Genomic DNA, 6,937 nt, shown 5'->3' on the forward strand with positions numbered 1-6,937 from the left:
GTAGTGAAGGCAGCAGAGGATCAAGTAGGTAAAAAGACGAGGGCTAGTAGAAATCCTTGGGTAACAGAAGAAATATTGAATTTAATTGATGAAAGGAGAAAATATAAAAATGCAGTAAATGAAGCAGGCAAAAAAGAATACAAACGACTCAAAAATGAGATCGACAGGAAGTGCAAAATGGCTAAGCAGAGATGGCTAGAGGACAAATGTAAGGATGTAGAGGCTTATCTCACTAGGGGTAAGATAGATACTGCCTACAGGATAATTAAAGAGACCTTTGGAGATAAGAGAAACACTTGTATGAACATAAAGAGCTCAGATGGAAACCCAGTTCTAAGCAAAGAAGGGAAAGCAGAAAGGTGGAAGGAGTATATAGAGGGTCTATACAAGGGCGATGCACTTGAGGACAATATTATGGAAATGGAAGAGGATGTAGATGAAGATGAAATGGGAGATACGATACTGCGTGAAGAGTTTGACAGAGCACTGAAAGACCTGAGTCGAAATAAGGCCCCCGGAGTAGACAACATTCCATTGGAACTACTGACGGCCTTGGGAGAGCCAGTACTGACAAAACTCTACCATCTGGTGAGCAAAATGTATGAAACAGGCGAGATACCCTTAGACTTCAAGAAGAATATAATAATTCCTATCCCAAAGAAAGCAGGTGTTGACAGATGTGAAAATTATCGAACAATCAGTTTAATAAGCCACAGCTGCAAAGTACTAACACGAATTCTTTACAGACGAATGGAAAAACTAGTAGAAGCCGACCTCGGGGAAGATCAGTTTGGATTCCGTAGAAATACTGGAACACGTGAGGAAATACTGACCTTACGACTTATCTTAGAAGAAAGATTAAGGAAAGGCAAACCTACGTTTCTAGCATTTGTAGACTTAGAGAAAGCTTTTGACAATGTTGACTGGAATACTCTCTTTCAAATTCTAAAGGTGGCAGGGGTAAAATACAGGGAGCGAAAGGCTATTTACAATTTGTACAGAAACTAGATGGCAGTTATAAGAGTCGAGGGACATGAAAGGGAAGCAGTAGTTGGGAAGGGAGTAAGACAGGGTTGTAGCCTCTCCCCGATGTTATTCAATCTGTATATTGAGCAAGCAGTAAAGGAAACAAAAGAAAAATTTGGAGTAGGTATTAAAATCCATGGAGAAGAAATAAAAACTTTGAGGTTCGCCGATGACATTGTAATTCTGTCAGAGACAGCAAAGGACTTGGAAGAGCAGTTGAACGGAATGGGTGGTGTCTTGAAGGGAGGATATAAGATGAACATCAACAAAAGCAAAACAAGGATAATGGAATGTAGTCTAATTAAGTCGGGTGATGCTGAGGGAATTAGATTAAAAAAAAGAGACACTTAAAGTAGTAAAGGAGTTTTGCTATTTGGGGAGCAAAATAACTGATGATGGTCGAAGTAGAGAGGATATAAAATGTAGACTGGCAATGGCAAGGAAAGCGTTTCTGAAGAAGAGAAATTTGTTAACATCGAGTATAGATTTAAGTGTCAGGAAGTCATTTCTGAAAGTATTTGTATGGAGTGTAGCCATGTATGGAAGTGAAACATGGACGGTAAATAGTTTGGACAAGAAGAGAATAGAAGCTTTTGAAATGTGGTGCTACAGAAGAATGCTGAAGATTAGATGGGTAGATCACATAACTAATGAGGAAGTATTGAATAGGATTGGGGAGAAGAGAAGTTTGTGGCACAGCTTGACCAGAAGAAGGGATCGGTTGGTAGGACATGTTCTGAGGCATCAAGGGATCACCAATTTAGTATTGGAGGGCAGTGTGGAGGGTAAAAATCGTAGGGGGAGACCAAGAGATGAATATACTAAGCAGATTCAGAAGGATGTAGGTTGCAGTAGGTACTGGGAGATGAAGAAGCTTGCACAGGATAGAGTAGCATGGAGAGCTGCATCAAACCAGTCTCAGGACTGAAGACCACAACAACAACAACAACATTATTGGTAGGTTACGAAATTTTACTGTTGGTAGGTTTTGAAATGTAACTGTTTGGAGGTTACACTAAATGTTAATGTTATGGTTATATTTTTTACTGTTGGGAGGTTCCGGGACTTTTCTGTAGGGAGGTTACACCCTTTTCACATTTTCTAGCTTCCCTACCATGTTCAATCTTCTGATATTCCACACCCCGACTCGTACAAGGTTATCGTATGGTTGGTTTCCATTTTATCTCTCATGGTCACCTCCCCGTTGGCAGTTCCCTCCCGGAGATCCGAAAGGCAAAGTATTCCGAATTTTTTTGCCAATGGAGAGATCATCACCCTTTTTAATGAGAGGACTTCGTTCTTGGTCTTCCACTCTTATTATGCCCTCCTGGTTCTTGTATGCCAGTACACTGCATATGACTCGTTTTACAACGTTTTAAATTGTCTAACGCTTTTTGTAGGTCGACAAATCCTATAAACGTGTCTTGATGTATCATAACTCTTGCTGTCAGTACTAAGCACGTTAGGACTATGTCTCTGGCTCTCCTCCCGGCCAGCAAATCAAACTGAATATCGAAAAGTGCCTCAGTTTTCTTTCCCGTTATTCTGTATACTACTGTTGTCAGTAACTTGACGCATGAGCTTCTAAGCTGATTGTGCGATGGTCCTCACACTTACCTATCCTTGTTATAACCAGATTGCGTAGAAAATTTTTCCGAAAATCGGATGGTGAGTCTCCATTCTCATAGGGTCTACACACCCTCTGAAATAGACATGTAGTTGGCATTTTCCCTAATGATTTTGCAAAATCCGAAGTAATATTATCTACCACTTCTGTTGTAATTGATTTCAAGTCCTTCCGGGGCTATTTTTATGATCTTCCATGTCGACTTCAGTATTTTCTTCTATAAAGTCATGAGGCAAGTCCTCCACATTATAAAGGCATTCGCTGTACTGTTTCCACCTATCCACTCCCTAGCTTTTAACTTCACCTACGTTTGTTTTGATTTTACTGTATGCTTCACCAGTCCTTCAGATAGATCATTTCTTTTTCGATTTCTTCACGTTTTCTTCTGCAACTATTTCATTTTACCTTAGATTTCTTGCACTTCCCATTTATTTAATTCGTATGTGACTTTTAGTACTTTATTCCCGGTTTTCCCTTACTTTCCTCTTTTTCTTCCACTATCTCCTGTGTTACCGAACGTTATCTTTGTTATTTATCTTTCTTATAGTTACGTTTATCTGCCTAGCTTCTATGGCTGCCTTTTTTAAAGGTGGCCATTCCTCTTCGACTGAATTGCTACTATAGTTGTGTTACCTAAGGCTTTGTTTCTCAGTTACCATCTGGTATGCTGAATTCAAATCTGTGACATTGGTACTGCGGAATTATGGACGCTAGTATGAGAGGGCACCACCGGCGAAGCGAACATATTCAGATGTTTCAAAAACTTTAGACATACAGTGTCGAAGACCTTCCTCGAAATGGACGTCCCCCTGCACATCCAGCACGTGTTGACAGAGTACAAGCTAATTTCAGCGCCTCCCCCACAGAAGTGAATTCGTCGTGCATCACGCGAATTGCAGGAAGCACGATAAACTGTCCACAATGTGTTAAGTAAGCCTTTACTCGTATTGCGTGCAAAACAAAAATGATAGAGTGTTGCAAAAGCGGTTACGCCTTTTGCGTAAAAAATGGTACCAGTCGAAGCTCTGCGGACAAACGATCGTCCTCGGAAGCATGCATTAGCATGTTTAACACTGTACTCAATAGAAGCTGAAAATACTTCAAGAGGTGCCTGGTTTTAGATGAAGTGATTTTCCACCCATCTAGTCATGTGAATCGCTGCACCACTAGGAACTGAAGGTCAGAAATCCCAAACAACACGTTAGCACGTCAGTGATAGCAAAATGTTTAATGATTGATGTGGCCTAAAACACGACAAGATGATAGGTCCAGTTTTTTTCACATAGAAAGCCGTAATGGAGAATGTTTATCTGGACGTGTTTTAACAGTTCCTATTATGACAGATCGAATAGCTACAGCCGTCCATCATCTTACAACATGGTGGTGCTTCCCAGCATTGTAGTTTGAACGTGCGGGATGTGTCGAATGATACATTTTCTGAGAGCTGGGTGGGTCGTGATGGTCTCAGCGCATGGCGTCCTTGCTGTCCATATGTTACATCTTTTGTATTCGTTTTTTGTCTGACTACGTCAAGAATCGGGAGTACGTCCTTCTTGCATAAATCAGTGAAGCACTCAGAAAAATTAATGCTGCAAAGAATCTTAAATCAGCGGGACGCCTTCATGGTCCAGATGGTCCATTCGAATCAGCGTGACCAACATCTACGTCGACTATTCACAGGGGCGACAGTATTAACAGCGGAGCGCACACATCGCGTGTAGGGGGAACGCGGAAAACTACAATCGTTATACTTATTTGGATATGGTGACAGCTCTTTCGGACATGTCCGAAACAACAGACACCATTGATGACCTGCAGCCGTCTAGAAGGAAATTAGAATTATATTAATACCTTCAGCTGCTGACGGGCGTTGATATAATCAACGGGGACAGGTGAAAATGTGCGCCCCGACCGGGACTCGAACCCAGGATCTCCTGCTTACATGGCAGACGCTCTATCCATCTAAGCCACCGAGGGCACAGAGGATAGTGCGACTGCAGGGACTATCTCTCGCACGCCTCCCGCGAGACCAATAGTTCTGGCAATACCTGCCATGACCTTCTTCTTCTGTACGGATGCACACATGTTCCCCGAACTCTTTCGGGACTTGGTAAGAATGTCTTCCGTGAGTAATGAGTATGTTGGGGTGGGACACTACGAATGTAGCGTATGAACATACAAGGTGCGAATGTTGGTCTCGCGGGAGTCGTGCGAGAGATAGTCCCTGCAGTCGCATTAGCCTCTGTGCCCTCGGTGGCTCAGATGCATAGAGCATCTGCCATGTAAGCAGGAGATCCCGGGTTCGAGTCCCGGTCGGGGCACACATTTTCACCTGTCCCCGTTGATTATATCAACGCCCGTCAGCAGCTGAAGGTATTAATATAATTCTAACTACAATCGTTGTCGTAATGCGGAAATGGAGCGATTTATCTGAAGTCCAGTAAGGCACGATCGTTGGCTTTCGAGGCAACGGTGTAAGCGCTCCCGAAACCGCTAAGTTTGTAAACTGTTGACATACCGCCATGGTTAATGTAAACCGTGCATGGTAAAAAAGCGCTGTGCAAAACTGACGCCGAGGCAACTGTGTTGCACCAAGGGCCTTAGATGAGAGGGGTTAATGACGGTTGCCGTGATTTGTACATGCCAATGGACATACAACTATTGAGCACCTGACCGCCTAGACGAAACTAAGAGCTACCAACAGTGCCTCCTCAACAACCGTTGCTGCGCATGGACCTCCACAATAGGCACCTGGTTGACGCACCCATGCTGGCTGCAGTTCACTGGCGACAAAGACGAGAATTTTCACTCCAATACCGCAACTTCACGTCCACTCAGAGATAACAGGCGCCCTTTCCAGCTCACTTACTTTCAATGCTCCATCGGACAATGCCCGATGGCGTGTACAGCGTGAGACGTCTGAAAGCAAAGAATCCATGCCGGATGAGGGAGATTTAGGGTCTGGCGAAGTTTTTCGTGGCATTACGTAGTGATATCGTCGTTATGGAAGGGATAATGGATTAACACGATCAACACAAGTATGAATCTATCCTTGTGGACCTTGTCTGCTCTATGCAGTTTGTTTTTCCTCTGCACGATGGCATCTGTAAAAAGGACAATGCAACGTGGTACACAGCTCACCGTGCACGTGCGTGAATCGAAGAGCACATCGAATTTAAGCCCAATCGAGAATCTGTGGGACTACTTTCATCGGGCTGTTCATGCCATTGACCTCAACCGGGAAACTAACCGCATCTGACCAAAGTACTGGTGTCTGGATCGTTTCATGTTCCTAAAGGTACCTTGAAATGCGTACGTTCCATATGTATTCATTACCAGCGATGGCGAGGCATGACAGAATCTCTGACCAGAGAGTTATTTATCGTTGCTAGTCTGCGCTTGACCGCGCGAGAGTTCAGTTTCTGTTCGAGAGTGGTAGCGCGCGCGAGATGACAGTAGTTGCGTGTAGCGAGCCGGCAGGAACAGTTGTTGTGTGTGAGGAGTCGGTGGGCGTCGACATGGGTCTCTGGTCACGGTTCTAGACGAGGTATATTGTTATCGAAGGTAATGAAGCAGCATTGCACTCAGCTAATAACATATGTTAATGGTAATTAATTTGTTCAAGAACTGCCCCAATAATAATTTTTTTATAAAGTAAATCTTTTAAAGAAAAGTAATCATTTCAATTTAAAAAATTTTTCCACCCTTTTGAAGAAAAAGCATTCATTTCAGTTCAAAGAATATTTCCTATGCATTTCGTCCAAGAATCGGAACTAAATATACGCCAGCATTGCAGGAAGCTGTGCCAAAAATAAGATAGTGATAAAGTTTTACTGAGGTAAGAATTTAGGTTTCTCTATTCAGTTTTAATTATTGCACAGGGCCGAAGGTCAGCGCAGCTGCCTTTATAAAATTTATCAGGTTCATTTTAGCGTTAATTTTGTGGGGACTTAACATTTTTGGACATTTTTATTATCATTGACTTTTATTACTGTGGGGAGTTTACATTTGGGCCATTATTATTCTTTAATTTTACAAGCACGTTATGCTTGGCTCATTTATTATTATGCAGTTTTGTGGGAAGATAACATTTCACATAACATTGAGTTTCATATTTTTGCTGGGAGGTTTCGATTTCACTATTATTGACTTTTAAAATTTTCACGGGCAGGTTACAACCTTCGAGAATTTCGCTGACTTTCTCCCTGCACATTTCGCAGCGGTCTGCCCTGGAAAATGTGGTTATTCGTGCTTTTGACGGGTGGTTACATTAACATGGCTAGG

At 42.6% G+C, this 6,937-nt stretch overlaps 1 non-coding gene across 1 annotated transcript; it reads right to left on the minus strand.

Moving 5' to 3' along the window:
* Positions 1-4,556: 4,556 nt before the first annotated feature.
* On the minus strand, positions 4,557-4,631 carry Trnat-ugu (transfer RNA threonine (anticodon UGU)). Its single transcript has one exon. It is a non-coding gene; the product is annotated as a tRNA-Thr (tRNA).
* Between the last annotated feature and the right edge of the window lie 2,306 nt (positions 4,632-6,937).

The sequence above is a fragment of the Schistocerca cancellata genome, chromosome 5 (assembly GCF_023864275.1).
Source record: "Schistocerca cancellata isolate TAMUIC-IGC-003103 chromosome 5, iqSchCanc2.1, whole genome shotgun sequence".
NCBI classification, from domain to species: Eukaryota; Metazoa; Arthropoda; class Insecta; order Orthoptera; family Acrididae; genus Schistocerca; species Schistocerca cancellata.